At 36.4% G+C, this 14,922-nt stretch overlaps 1 protein-coding gene across 6 annotated transcripts in view; it reads right to left on the bottom strand.

Moving 5' to 3' along the window:
* LOC145259743 (uncharacterized) overlaps nt 1-14,922 on the bottom strand; it is a 66,219-nt gene that overhangs the window by 29,676 nt on the left and 21,621 nt on the right. Inside the window, exon 1 of one of the 6 annotated variants that reach the window (XM_080117446.1) lies at nt 11,456-11,687. The exons of the other annotated variants lie outside the window; for them this stretch is intronic. The gene's annotated coding sequence lies outside the window, so the exon portion shown is untranslated. Of the gene's footprint in view, nt 1-11,455; nt 11,688-14,922 lie in introns of those variants that run through there. 6 annotated transcript variants of the gene reach the window in all.

The raw sequence follows: 14,922 nt of genomic DNA, 5'->3' as shown, positions 1-14,922 counted from the left end.
CCTGCTCTCATCCCAGCTGTGCTATTAAAAATGTGCCCCGCCGAAGTAGCTCCAGTTCTCTCCAAACTTTATAACAAATGCCTTAATGAATCTTGCTTTCCTGCCTGCTGGAAAACTACTTCTGTGGTACTGATTTTCAAGAATTTTGGCAAAAGAACTGACCCATTAAATTATCGCCCCATTAGCCTCCTCCCACTTTTCGCCAAAATATTTGAGTCCATAATTAACCAAGCCTTACAGATGCTAAACTTCTGACCAACCAACAATATGGATTTAGGCAAGCCCGTTCCACAGCAGACATCCTAACTGTAATCTCTGAATGTATATACCATTCACTAGACAAAGCGGGGGGGGGGGGGGTAGAGTGGTAACTCTAGATATATCTAAGGCTTTTGACAGAGTATGGCATGAAGGTCTTTTCAGGAAAATCAGATCATACGGTATCACTGGACGAATACTTAACATAATTAAATCCTTCTTAAATAAAAGAAAAATTCAGGTTGTCCTCAATGGTCATACATCTAACAATATGATATAAATGCAGGAGTGCCTCAGGGGTCTATCCTTGGACCTTTATTATTCCTAATATTTATAAATGACCTCCCTGATAAAATTGTCTCTGAGATGGGTATATATGCTGATGACACCACACTCTATAACAGATGTGACAGGAAAACAAATGAACACATATCTAAAGAAATGGCAGAAACACTAAAGGATGACCTCCAATCTGTAGTGGAATGGAGACAAAAATGGATGGTCTCATTCAATGTTGCCAAGACTAAACCTGTTTCCTTCAATAATTACAAGAAACCTTCTCTACCACCAATAGCAATGGCCAAAGACTCTTTATCTGAAAGTACTTCTTTTAAACTCCTGGGCCTAACGTTCACAGGAAACATGAGTTAGAACAATTACATTGAGAGCATTGCCAGGACTGCTGCGAAGAAGGTAGGTTCTCTCTACCGTGTTAGAAAGCTATTAACGCCCTAAAGTATCCTATACCTCTATAAGGCCATCATTCGCCCATGTATGGAATATTGTTATCACATTTGGGCTGGGGTATCTGCTACTAGTCTCTCACTCCTAGACAAGGTTCAAAAGAGAGTCACCAACCTGATAGGTTCTGAACTGTCATCTAAGTTCAGCCTCTGTCCCATCGATGAAATGTTGCATCCCTCTACCTGTTCTACAAGTATTTTAATGGTGAATGCTCTGATGAACTGCAAGCACTTGTACCCCCTTGACGTAAATACCCCAGACAAACCCGGCAAGCAGCTAAATCCCACCCTTTCACAGTGGAGATCGCTAGAGATAAGAAAGCCTTCTACTCCAGTAGTTTCTTCCCCAGAACCGTTAGACTTTGGAATTCCTTTCCGGGTCCCTACTTCCCGAGTTTTACTGACATGCAGAAGTTCGATTGTAACGTAAAACGACATCTTGCTGCCCAACTCCCTACATAGTACCCCTGTAGCTTATGTCCCTGATAGTAACCTCCTACATCAAAGTGGCAATGTGCCTTGTTTGGGCTGAAAATGTAATAAAAAAATAAAAAATAAAATAAATCACATTGACACACCGGTTCTCGCCAGACCACCAAAGTCAACCAACAATAAGCCTCGTCAATACTAAAATGAGCGACCATTTGGGGATACTACGCATTGAATAGGGTCAGTGCTACTGTTAAAGAAAAAGTAAGGTGCCTCCTCCTCGCCACTATTTTGTGGGAGACCCTCGGGCAAAGTCGAGAACCTACTTTAGCCTCCCCCCCCCCAACTTGATCAGGGTAATTTGAGGTCATGATTGATATAATATGAAAACAATCAGGAATAGTTTTGTATCTCATTGTGCCGAGCAGAAGATCCCTCTGGGGACAACGGTCAGGACAATCACTTAGTACGGGCACTGCTCGGACAAAAAGAAACTGCAACCTAGTCTGTATAACTGCAAAGAAAGCTGTGGCAATACATCAAAAACACTTTTGAGAAAACAGTATGGGGTTCTGAATGATGAGTAACAATGAATTCATGAATGTCTCAAGAGAGAGAGATAGACGGAGAGTCATAGCCGTCAATGCTTTTACCGGTTTTGAATACTTCATATAATTTCAATTTTTTCAAAGTTTTATCTTTTTTGCAGGATTTGCTTTACTCTATGTAGGGAGTTGAGCAGCGAGATGTCTGTTCACATGACATTTAAACTTCTGAATGTCAGTACAGTCAGGGAAGCAAGAATCCGGGAGGGAATTCTAAACTCTAACAGTTTGAGGTAAAAAACTACTAGTGTAGAAGGCTTTCCGGCATCTAGTGATCTGTACAGTGTCAGGTTTTTTGGGTTTTTTTTTTAAATAGATTTTTTTGTTGAGGAAATTTCCAAATATTTTTTTTTTCATAGATTGTATCTTCCAATTATAAAAATAATTATTAAAATCAAATGTATTAATATCTCTACTCTTATGTAAAAGTCACTCTGTGTGTGGGTGCATTCCTCATAGGTTCCAAAACAGCTGAGCCTATCTTTTGTAAATTGCACACAAAGGTAATTTATACATCTGACAGTGTTCTTAGTTAGGTTTTATATAGAAATTCATCGGATAAGTACTATCTTAAAAGTAGTCTTTCTTCTCTTATAGATAAAAAAAAAAATATATGGTACACCAGTGTAATCTTGGTCGGTGTAACGTAAAATATTCGCCTAAGAAAGAATATGTTTAAGATCGTCAAGTCCAAATATCAGCTGACATGATATTGTAAACAAACACAGACGGAATTTGATGAACGTCATTTTTTTTTCAAATTATTCTTTGCTATATATAATAATCAATAGAGGATTGATTTTATAATCGAATTCATAAAACTCACCATATCTGTCTGTCGCCATATTTTCAAACTCTAGCTCTCATAACCTAAAAATCACAGAGCGGCACTAGGGGTCTCAAATGATTGGATTTTTTATGGACTGTTGTTTTATGAGTCTTTAACTTGTTAAAATAGTTTTTAAATGGATCAAAATTGAAAAAAATCGTTATATACATTTTGTACATTCATCTTAGTTTATTTTTAATCAGTTCATATGCACGTCACGTTGGTACCGTGGTAACATCACCAGCTTTGAATGCTACAGTTTTGCTTTTGGTTTCAATTCTAGCTGATACCGTTGACTCGACACAACACGATCCCAAACAACACCGCTGAATTGACACAACACGATCCCGAACAACACCGTCGAATCGACACGACACAATCCCGGACAATACCCTTGGACTAACATGCCACGACACGATCACAAATGCAGTAACCCATGACATGTTACCAGAGCAATCTTTTTCAACTGAATGCCTTATCGGATTGTTTTTTATAGCTGTTGGACGAAACTCAATCATCGCTGTGGATAGGATGGATGTAGCTCATTGGTAGACTTTTGATTTGCAATCGAAAGGTCCCGGGTTCACTTTTCGTCGCAGGTAGGCCCGATTCATGCACGGAAGCACACACTTCTTGAGTGCTTCCGTGCATGCTTGTCACACTCCTCCCTGATCTCAAGATCACACAAATGACACTGTTGGGCAAGCCGTTTTCTCCTGGTACTTCACCTTAATGGTACAGGCTCAAGAACTTCCTCAGTGGTTCCTTCGTCTGTCACATCATAAACCTCTTTCTGCTCTGGATCCTTGGGTGCATCATCTTCTGAGGAGCTTGGTTTATCTGGTTGTTCATACAGCAGTGGGGCTTTGTCATCTGATGAGGTAATTTCATCACTGATAATAAAATCATGTTGGCACGCTGGGCGCACATCCTTTATGTGGCGTGGTGTTCCATCAACTAAGATCGAGTATTGGCTATTGATTTTTGTCACCGTTCCTGTGCCGAACTGCATCGCACATCTTCCCCGTGGATTCTCCACCCAAACCGCATCTCCCTCCTTGTATGGATTAGCAACTGTAGTATCGGGTACCATCATTTCATTGATACCTTTGACACAGATCTTATAATTGTATAGCACATTCACATGTGCTGTCATGGTCGTCTTGTCATCTTTAGGTTTGACGTTGTACCAGTACACCGTTTCTAAGATTGTGCATCTTGTTTTTGCTGCAATGCGCGTTATTGTGCGATGGGACTTCTTGATTATTCCCTTTCTGGAGGGTACATGGGTGCACCAAAATCGAATGTGCATGCTCCACATTTGTGTAAAGTCAGCAAATGTCTTTCCACAAAATGCCGCGCCATTATCCGTGAACAATTCGATTGGTGGTCCCCTTTCACAGAATATACTCTCCAACTATTTAATGACGCTAGCAGAATCCTTTCGGTGCAACTGCCTCCAAATGGCAAAAAGTTAGGGCCAGAGTCTATTAACGTCAAGAACTACTGAGTGCCAAAATGTGTTATATCCATAGCAACCCTGCTCCAGATTTCCAGGACGTCAAGCCTACCTGGCTTTCAATGCGCTGGGGCTGGATGTATGGACTGGCATTCTTTACGATCCCCAACCATTGCCAGCACTTCAGCTTCAGTTATTAATGGGTTGACTAACTTCACAAAGTACCATGTCCTTTTCACACCAGGATGCCCACTAGACCAATGAATTGTCTGTATCTGAGACACGTATTGTTCACAAGTTCTTGGGGTTCTGTCATTTTACGGATCTCATTTAACCATCGCTGTGGTATCCGAATAAGTTAGTCAGCCCTGTTATCATGAGACTTAACGAGCCCTACATCAATTGTCAGTGAATATTCCAAGGCCAAATCTTGAAGCGTGAAGAGGCGATGCCTAATTAACATTTCCAACACTGCTTTGGTGTGCACTCTTGTCTGTCCAGACAAGGTGTCAATCATCCACTGATATACACAAGCAGAGTCTGTTCGTAATGTATGATTTTGGCTTTCCACTGCAATGCAAGGTTGACACCTCACAGCACTGCATGAAGCTCAGCTAAATTCATGTTTGTCCTCATGCACTGCTCAGAGCCAGCTTGCATCTTTCACCACGAAACCATTGCTTTCCACAATCGTCCCTACGGCAATGGAACTAGCGTCCACCCACACTGTAACATCTTCTTCACATACACCAGTTAGCTTTCACCAGGTCTGAGCTGCTCTCAAACAAATGTCTTCAATCATCCATGCTAGAAGAGGGTCTCGCATTTCGTCAATCTAGTTGTCATCGTATTTGCCCTATGATTGAGTCCATTAAAATTATAACATCAGCATGAAGTATCCATCTCCTGAGGTATGATTTGTGTCAACCGTGCAGCTAACGCAGTTTGTGTCCATCGTGCAGCTAATGCAGCTTGCTCTGGAACTTCCGTGTAGTTCTTTAAAATGGCCCGAGTGCATGCCAGCACATGTGACATATCTAGGTTATCCATCTGAGAGGATGCACTTAACAAGTCTTTCGCATGTTCAGGCAATCCGGCAATGAATGCACATTGCAGGCATTGATCCGATATGCCAGCAAATAGGATCGCAAACCTACATAGTTCTGCAAAAAAAAAGTTGACTGTATTACCTGGTTGGAGGCAGTGTGCTGCAAACTGCTTCCATGCAGAGAAGGGATCCAAAGCAAACGCTGTGTACAGCATTTTTTTTATAGTCAAAATCTGCTCACTTTTCCTCACTTAATTGCTGGTACACGGCATATGCACCGCCCAACAATTGCATTGGAATGACGCACTCAGCTGACATCAGTTCAACTTTCTCCAACCACTCCACTATTGACTGTCCAGATTTACTGCCATCAAATGCTGGTATGAGCTTTGGGTTGAAGGCCATGATGGCTGAAATAGCTTGTTGCTTCACAAAAAAATAAAAAATATGTATATACAGCACAGCCTGGAACAAGTTCATCCACACAATCCCAAACAACACAGTTGAATTCACATAACACAATCTTGAACAACACCGTCGAATCAACACAATCCCAAACAATACAGTTGAATTGATACGCCACGAGACATGACCACAAATGCAGTAACACATGACAAGAGCAATCTTTTTTAACTGCCCCTGAATGACTTATTGGCTTGTTTTTTTATAACCGTTGGGCGAAACTCTATCATCGCTGTGGGCAGTATAGATGTGGCTCATTGGTAGACTTTTGGTTTGCAATCGAAAGGTTCCGGGTTCACTTTTTGCCGCCTGACTCATACACTGGCACACAATTCTTTTGTGCTTCTGTGCATGCTTCTCACATGGTGCATGATATTTTATGAAGAAATGCTTCTTTGATGACTGGTCCTCTATTTTTGTTTGTGCAGAACAGTTTCTACCAAACTACTCTGTCAAATTTTAGTCTACAGACTTGAAACTTGATATACAATATATAAAATGGTAGCCTTGAAATCCAGTGTAAATAAGTTCTTCTTGAGCCGTCCCCATAAATAATCAAATTCTATCCAATTTACACCATCAACGATTACCACACTACACTCATTCATTAACCCTATGCTCGAGTGGTTTTGGGCTTTGATAAGTGGTGACTCTCAAGTAAAAATTAATATTATATATATATATATATATATATTTGTATATATAGGGGATTTGGACCTCTGGAACAAATTCAATTTGATTTTTAGATGGTAAAAATAGCTGCTGAGAGGTAAAAGTTGAAAAAAAATTGGAATTTGGCAAGTGTAAGTTAACTAAATGTGTACCTTGTATGCATGCACACATCTACATTTCTATGTTTATGTTGGTTAATTTTTAAAGTTTTGATATCCAACTGTCCTTAGCTCAAATGGTAGTCAATAGCATTTGAAAACTAAATGTTTTGGGGTTAGGGTTAGGCTGAGGGCACTCAAGTCATATTTTTTATTTTTGTTTAACTTTTTAGATCACTACTATATATTGGGTACAATATAATAATCAATAGAGGAAATAGAAAGAAAGATAAAACGTTAGAAAGGAAGAAGAAAGAAAAATAAAATCCAACCAAATAGTGATGAAAAAAAACGAGGTAAAGCTCTAGCAATTTAGCAGAAATCGGAGTTTTTTCTTCTTAAAAAATGGGTTTTGACTAAAAAACAGAGAATTCACATCCATAAGAGGTTCTAGCAATTTAAGTGGAAATCCATTTGGTGCTTGTTCGGAATTAGCCCTATATTAAAAAACAAAGAAAATTTTATATGATGCATGTATCCTGTGATGAAATGAAAACATCATCTTCCAAAAATCATGCAAATTGATCAAGTATTTTTATTTTTATAAAGAAAATAAAATTTTGTGGCTAAATGAACAGAGACGATATCATGATGCCATTTTGAAAGCAAGCGAAATAACTTCAAGTAAGTCAAACTTGCAAGATTTTAGAAAGCCATTTTTAACATGGGGACATTTGAAAATCTCAAGTTTGCTTAAAAATAAAACTACTTGAACAATTTTTTGTGTGATTTTTGGAATATACTGTTTTCTTTTTATCATCAAAGCTGCCACGTCACAAAAAAGAAAATAATTGCAGTTTCAATTTTTTCCAGCATCTGAAGTAAACAATGACCACAAAAAATGAATTTCCCAACCTGGAGTCCCTAACCCCTGCATGAGTGTGCGGAAAGGAAAAAAAAAACCCAGACTACTTGTGCTAGTGATAATAAATAGGAGGATCATTCCAAAGGTAAAACTTCCTATTTTTCATTTTTTACCCCAAAAGGTTTAAGAGCTATGAAAATGGAATTGATACCATTAAAACGAGTTACCATTTTGTGCTCTAGTTACCACCATTCTCATGCACTTAGACAGGAATTCAATGATGCAGTTCTTCTTCTGACACATGTCCCTGACAGGGGTTGCTCCCTTAGCATTTCACACTGTCAATATCTGCAGCAAGAGATGAAACTTTCAGGTCGTGAATGTATGCGTTTAGTCGTGGTAGCAATGCAATTTGTAATCCTCTCCGATCCATTCAGGCGGAATAAAAATAGGAAGCATTACTTTTGGAATGCCTCTTGTAAAAATGCACAAAATAATTTTTAAAATGTTTACTTAATAAATTATCAATCTTGGAAAAAAAAATTAAAAATTTACAAAATATGTTCATCAAACAACATAAAAATTTTTTTAGATTATTTTCTTGTTTTGGCAGAGTTTTTTTTTTTTCAACAACTCCAATCAGTTTCAATTTTAAAAAGTCAAAATAAAGAAAAAGAAATTGAGTGCATATGTGGGGAGGAAAGAGACAGGAAGTCATTCTTTGATGAGACAAATGTCATCTAACTTTCTTACCCTCATCATGAATAATTTGAAGTCTTAGCTTTCACAGCAAAAATTAGCATGTTCAGTTTTTGGAGAGAATTGTCATTAAAGGGAAAAGGAAGGCAAGATAAGACAAAGAAAGGAAGAGGAAAGGGAAAGGTAGAAAGAAAGATAAAGCGTTAGAAAGGAAGAAAAAAGAAAAAGAAAATCCAACCAAATAGCAATGAAAAAACAAGGAGGTAAAGATTATTTAAAAAAAACTTTTTTGATTAAAAAGCATAGAATTCACATGAGAGGTTCTAGCAATTAAGTGGAAATCCATTTGCTGCTTGTTCAGAATTATCCTGATATTAAAAAACATAAGTAAAGAAAATGTTATATGATGCATGTACCTTGTGATGAAATGAAAACATCATATTCCAAAAATCGTGTAAATTGATCAAATAGTTTTATTTTTATAAAGAAAATCAAATTTTGAGGCTAAATGAACAGAGACGATATCATGATGCCATTTTGAAAGCAAGGGAAATAACTTCAAATAAGTCAAACTTGCAAGATTTTAGAAAGCCATTTTTAACATGGGGACTACTTAATGAATTTTTTGTGTGATTTTTGGAATATGATGTTTGCTTTTCATCACAGGTACACACATAATACAGATTTTTTTATTTTTGTTTTCATTTTTATTAATATAGGAGGGATTCTGGACAAGCACTATTCAAGTTTTTTCTTGATTAAAAAAAAAAAATGAAGAATTCTGCTATAAAACACAAAACTAAAAAAATCTATTTAGCAAATTGTAAAAAAAAAAAAAAAAAAATTCAATCCAATGTGATAAAATAATTACTTTTAGCAACATCGTAACTCGTGCTTCCCTTATTTTTTTCGGTGGTTACGCACTTATTGTACCGCACTGTTTTTAAATCGTATTTTTAAATTAAATTCAAATTTTAGAATATTTTTTTTTATTATTCTTATTTATGTTTTTTTATTATTACATTTTCACCCTAAACAAGTCACAGTGCAACTTTGATGTAGGGGGCCATTATCAGGGACATAATTTGTAGGGATTCTATGTAGGGAGTTGAGCAGCAAGATGTTTGTTTACATTACACTTGAACTTCAGTACAGTTGGGAAAGCAGGAACATGGAAGGGAGTGCCAAAGTCAAGCAGTTCTGGGGAAGAAAATATTAGAGTAGAAGGCTTTCTTACATCTAAGGATCTCACTGTGTAGGGGTGGAACTTTGCTGCTTGTTGGTGATATTTACGTAGAGGGGATAAAAGGATTGTAGTTCATCAGAGCATTCACCATTAAAATATTTGTAAAACAAGCAGAGGGATGAAACATTTCATCGATTAGAGCAAAGGTTGAAGCTTAGGTGACAGTTCAGGACCTATCAGGTTGGTGACTCTTTTGAACCCTGTCCAGGAAGCAGAAACTAGTAGCAGACGCACCAGCCCAAATGTGACAACAGCACTCTATACATGGGTGAATGGTGGCCTTGTGGAGGTACAGGATACTTTCAGGCGTAAATAACTTTCTAGCACGGTAGAGAGAGCCAACCTTCTTTGCAGCAGCCTTGGCAATGCTCTTGATGTATTCAATGTGAACGTTAAGCCGAGGAGTTTGAATGAAGTACTTTTAGGTAATGTATCCTTAACTATACACGGTGTTCAAAATTTACTGTTACGAGATTCTTTTATTTTCTATATTTAACAAATTATCTCTATTTTGTATGTTTTTCAGGTGTATAAATCTAAGCTATAACTGAAATTTTAGTTTTGATCAGAATGCCACAGGATTTACAAAAAAGAACCACCATTGTAGAGCTATTCAAATCTGGGAAGACATCACCTGACATAGCAAAGACCTTAAATATTAACAGAATGTTGGTCTGGCGGTCACTTAAATGGTTCAAATCAACTGGTGACATTGTTAATCAACCTGGTCAAGGTCGGCCTCATTCTGCCAGGACCCCAAAACTGGTAAAATTCACAAGAGAGAAGCTTAGGAGGAACCCAAGAAGATCCCTCAGAAATCTCGCTAAAAAGGGTAAAGTGTCAATCGAAACGATGTCTACGATTCTCCACACTGATCTCCAAACATCTGCGAACAAACACAAGAAGAAGCAACTGTTATCTGCAAGTTCTATCGAGAAACGTGCGCAAAGAGCTGAGCTCATCTTATCTCGCATTACTGCTAGCACACTTCTTAACTTGATTTTCAGAGACGAAAAGAAATTCAATGTCCAACAGCACGTTAACATCCAAAATGATCGGATTTGGTTGCGTAAAAGTGAAGTCGAGTTTTGGGTGGTTACTCTGAGGCAAGGTGCCGCCTCAGTGATGGTCTGGGCAACCGTAACAGAGACGGAAAGAAGTCTCCTCGTTTTTGTGGATGATGGCATCAAATTGAACCAGGAAAATTATCGCACATCCATTCTTGAGTCTGCATTGTTGCCCTGGGCACAAAAGCATTTCAAAAACAGGCGTCGGTCATTCCAGCAAGACTCTGCATCTGCTCATGGAGCGAAAAAGATGCAGGAATGGCTGACAGAGAATGTGCCTGCTTTCATCGCGAAGGAAGAATGGCCTCCATCATCTCCAGATCTGAACCTAGTGGACTTTGCAATCTGGTCAATCTTGGAGAGCAAAGTCTCAGCTATACACCACACCAGTTTGGATGCTCTGAAAAAGAAACTGACCAAGGAATGGGAGAAAATACCTAAACGAATCATTCGTGACTCCTGCAGAGCATTCTCCAAACGTTTGCAGCAAGTTGTGGATGCTAATGGAGGTGATATCGAGTAAAAAAGTTTTTATTTTCATGACCATATTATTATTTTAGACATTTCAATTATTGTCATTATAATTTTTTTGTTTATTAAATACAAGTAAAAACCTTTGTAACGGTTATTATTGAACACCCTGTATATGTTTGGAGGTTGAGAAGGTTTCCTGTAATTATTAAAGGAAACGAGCTTAGTCTTGGCAGCATTGAACGTTACGATCCATTTTTGACCTCATTCCACTAGACTGAAGGTCTTCATCTTGGGTTTTTGCCATTGCCTTGGATACGTTTGTTCATTTTCCTCTCACGCCTGTTATAGAGCATGGTGTTGTCAGCAAATATGCTCATCTATTATTAAATTGTTATTATTAAAAGTACAGAAATTATAAAACACCTCGTCTCCATGTTAAGAATGGCTTTCTAAATAATAACATTATTTCAACATGGTACAATACAATAAGTGCATAAGTACCTCTTGTCCTTTAGTCCTCACATTCCATGAGCAATGTTTCTGACAAATTGTTGTTTTCTGGGTCAGAATCTATCCATCTGCCACTTTATTAACTAATTTTTTAACCTTAAAGTTTTTTGGGTTTTTTTTAGCTCCTTACATCAAGTGGCTTCATGACTTGTCTGGAGCAATTTTCATAAAAAAAATAAAAAAGAACAGCTTTTCCGATTGTCCGTTCATTTTCATTTCTAACCAATTAAAAAAAAAATCATTCAAGTTTTTGTTCTTTAAAGGCCTTCTTCATTGCCAATCGTTTCTGCGACTTGCTCTTTTTCTTCTCATGCTTTGCGGTTTGCTCTGCTTTCTGCAACGCTGAGAAACTGTTTTCGCCGTGAAAGAAATCATCCAGCTTCTCCTGCAGGATGAGGCGAGCGCGTTTCCTGTTATCGTCCAAGGATCTCGTCTCATGACACTGAAAGCAGCAAAACAAGTTGGTAAAGCCAAAAACATTAATGACTTTTTTTTTCAACTTTTACGTATTATTGGAATTCCTCAGACGACTGTCCTCATCTTGAGTGTTATTTTTTACAATGTTTCGGCCGATGTAACCTCCGACCTTCTTCAGGTGTTATACATGAAAAGATTGAAAAGTCGGGTATAGGTGATTACATATGGAGGAAAAAGAGAAACCATCTACCCTTAAAGAATAAAGTAAAAATTATAGACAGAGAAGAATGGTAGAAAGTAAGATAACTCAAAGCCGCAGCATATATGATGGGAAGATAATTGATTACTAAGCAGACCTAGCATAGAGTTTAAAAATATGATAATCATTAATTACAAATAATCTAATATATAAAAGAATATATGCTTGTCTGTCTGTCTATCTGTCTCCATATTTTCAAACTCTATCTCCTCTGAAACTAAAAGTCGCAGAGCATTGCTAGGGGCCTAAAATGATTGGATTTTTTATGGACTGTTCTTTTATGAATCTTTAGCCGATTAAAATAGTTTTTAAGGGGTCAAAAATGGGTGAAAATTTTAAAAAATCATTATACATTTTGTACATTCATCTTAGTTTTAATTTTTAATTAGTTCATGTGCATGTCACGTTATTAGTGGTAACATCACCAGCTTTGAACGCTAGTTTTGTTTTCAGTTTCAATTCTAGCTGATGGCACCCAAATGCTTTTTTATTTTTTTTTTAACTTTTGAAATCACAACTCTATAATAATATATATGAAATCTGGAAAAATTTAAATATCTTATTTAAGCATATTTTATAACCGGGCAAAGCTGCCTCCTTCCCGCTAGTAATTATATATATATATATATATATATATATATATATATATATATATATATATGTAAGTAATAAATAGTATAATATATAGGGTGGCCACAAAGTCACGCACCGATATTAATATAATTTTTTTAATTTCTGGAGTCACATTAAGCAAATTGTTTATTCAACAAAGATTCGTGATTTGGATCATCTGAAGAGTCGTATTATTGATGCTTGTCTTCAAATTGATAGTGATGCTGATTTACTGAATCGTGTCTAGAGAAACTTTGAATTTCGTATTGGCTTGTGCATAGCTGCAAACGGCGAACATATCGAGCAATTGTAATCCTTGTAAAGAACTTTGAATTTGAATAAATGTTACTACTATAACTTTTTTAATTTTTTTAACTTTTTTAATTAACATTGGTGCGTGACTTTGTGGACACCCTGTATATTTTATAGAGTAATAATATATGGTAATAAATAGTGATATATAGCGATAACTAGTAAGATTGTACATCTAGAAACAAGAATAGGTTTAAGGCTCCTAAAATTCATACTAGAATTATTCACTAGGACCCATGGCATAGTGAATAAAGTATTTGGTAAATTTAGTTGTAAAGTTACTCTCTTCTGGAAATTGAAGGTTTAATTCTCAATTGCGAATTACTTAGGACATATACCCAGTAATAGTTGATGGAAGAAAAGCATGCTACCAAAAGAGTTTCACTTAGATTTGAATTTTACCAAGTACTTTATCTGTTATGTCATGGGTCCTTGTAGAACAAGAGTATGCTACCCCGTAGATTAAATAAAGAGTTCTGTTTAAAATTATGTACAAATTCCTGGGTTTAACAAGATACACCTGAAGAAGGTTGGAGGTTACATTGGCCGAAACGTTGTGCAAAAATACCCAAGATGAGAACAGTAGTCTAAATTATACAAGTTATTAATCCTCATCTCAAAAAAATTCAGAAACAAAACAAAGTTGTTTAGGAATAATACGGAAACCCATTTCACTGTGAATAATTTGCAACAAAACCTAGCATGCTACTGAAATGACATCAGATAATTAGTTTGCATTTGTTTTCAACAACATTCTTCGTGCTTTCTATGTTTTAGAGAGAAAAACTAAAAAATGATTTTTTACTTTCATGCATAAAAATGGTTAAATTTCTTTAAAGTTTGGACATTCACAGTCTAACTAATCAAACATATAAAATAGGGATCGATCCAGGAGGACAAGAAAAAAGAAGGGGATGAGGCACATACTCTCATTATTTTTTTACATTTTTCCAGCAATGATTTTTTTTTTTAGAAAAGTCAAAATTGTTTGGTAATTGCTACTCTTTTCTGTATCAATCTCTATTAATAAAATTATTGGATCAAATATTGTGTGTATGTGTTAATATGGATTTGTAGCATTCAAAAAATAGAAATTAATAATTTGTTTAAAAGTTAATAATTCACTTAACAAAATAAAAATTTATTAATAATTCATTTAAAATAGTTAATTAAAGAGAAAAACGTAACAAATTTTAATCTAAAAATCATATTTATGAGCATGAAGTGGCTTAATGGATTATTTTTTTTTAATTTGTGTGTTTGTACGTCCAATTAAAAGTCCGAACTAACCAAACACCCACAAAGTTTATATTTTCTTGATTGGCGTTGCCCTGGATGTACAACATCTAAACTTGAAGAAAAAATATTAAAATTTAAAGCAGCAATAGTAAATGAATTACAATGTTATTTTTTGCAACACATTAAAACAAAAGAAGAATGGGTTGGACAAAGGTGAAAGAGAGCGTTACGGAAAAGGACAGAATAATGGGTAATGGGGAAATAAAGAAAGATAAAGAGACGGCTAGAGGGAGAGAGGGGGAGGGAGATAAAAGTTACAATCTAAAAATATTGCATTTAGTTTTTCCATGGTCCCAGGCAATAATAGGTAGCCCTGCTTGTTTTCTGCAATATAAAAGGCAGTTGATTTTTTTTTTTTTAATTTTCTTATCACTTTGTTTCAAGCTGGGGATTGGCCATCCTACTGGATGCCAGACATTCACAAACTATCTCACATATTCCAACCGAGAGATCTTTTAAAGATTTTAACCATCCCTTTAAGTTCGATTGCTTAAATCTCTCTTCCACTTGGTTCACCAGGTTCATTTGTTAGTTTTTAAGATTCTTTTTCACAAGTTGC

This window comes from Euprymna scolopes, chromosome 35 (assembly GCF_053919585.1).
Source record: "Euprymna scolopes isolate OS-2025 chromosome 35, ASM5391958v1, whole genome shotgun sequence".
In the NCBI taxonomy this organism is placed as follows: domain Eukaryota; kingdom Metazoa; phylum Mollusca; class Cephalopoda; order Sepiida; family Sepiolidae; genus Euprymna; species Euprymna scolopes.
Note: the sequence above shows the minus strand (reverse complement) of the source record. Positions and strands in the feature narration are given on the sequence as shown.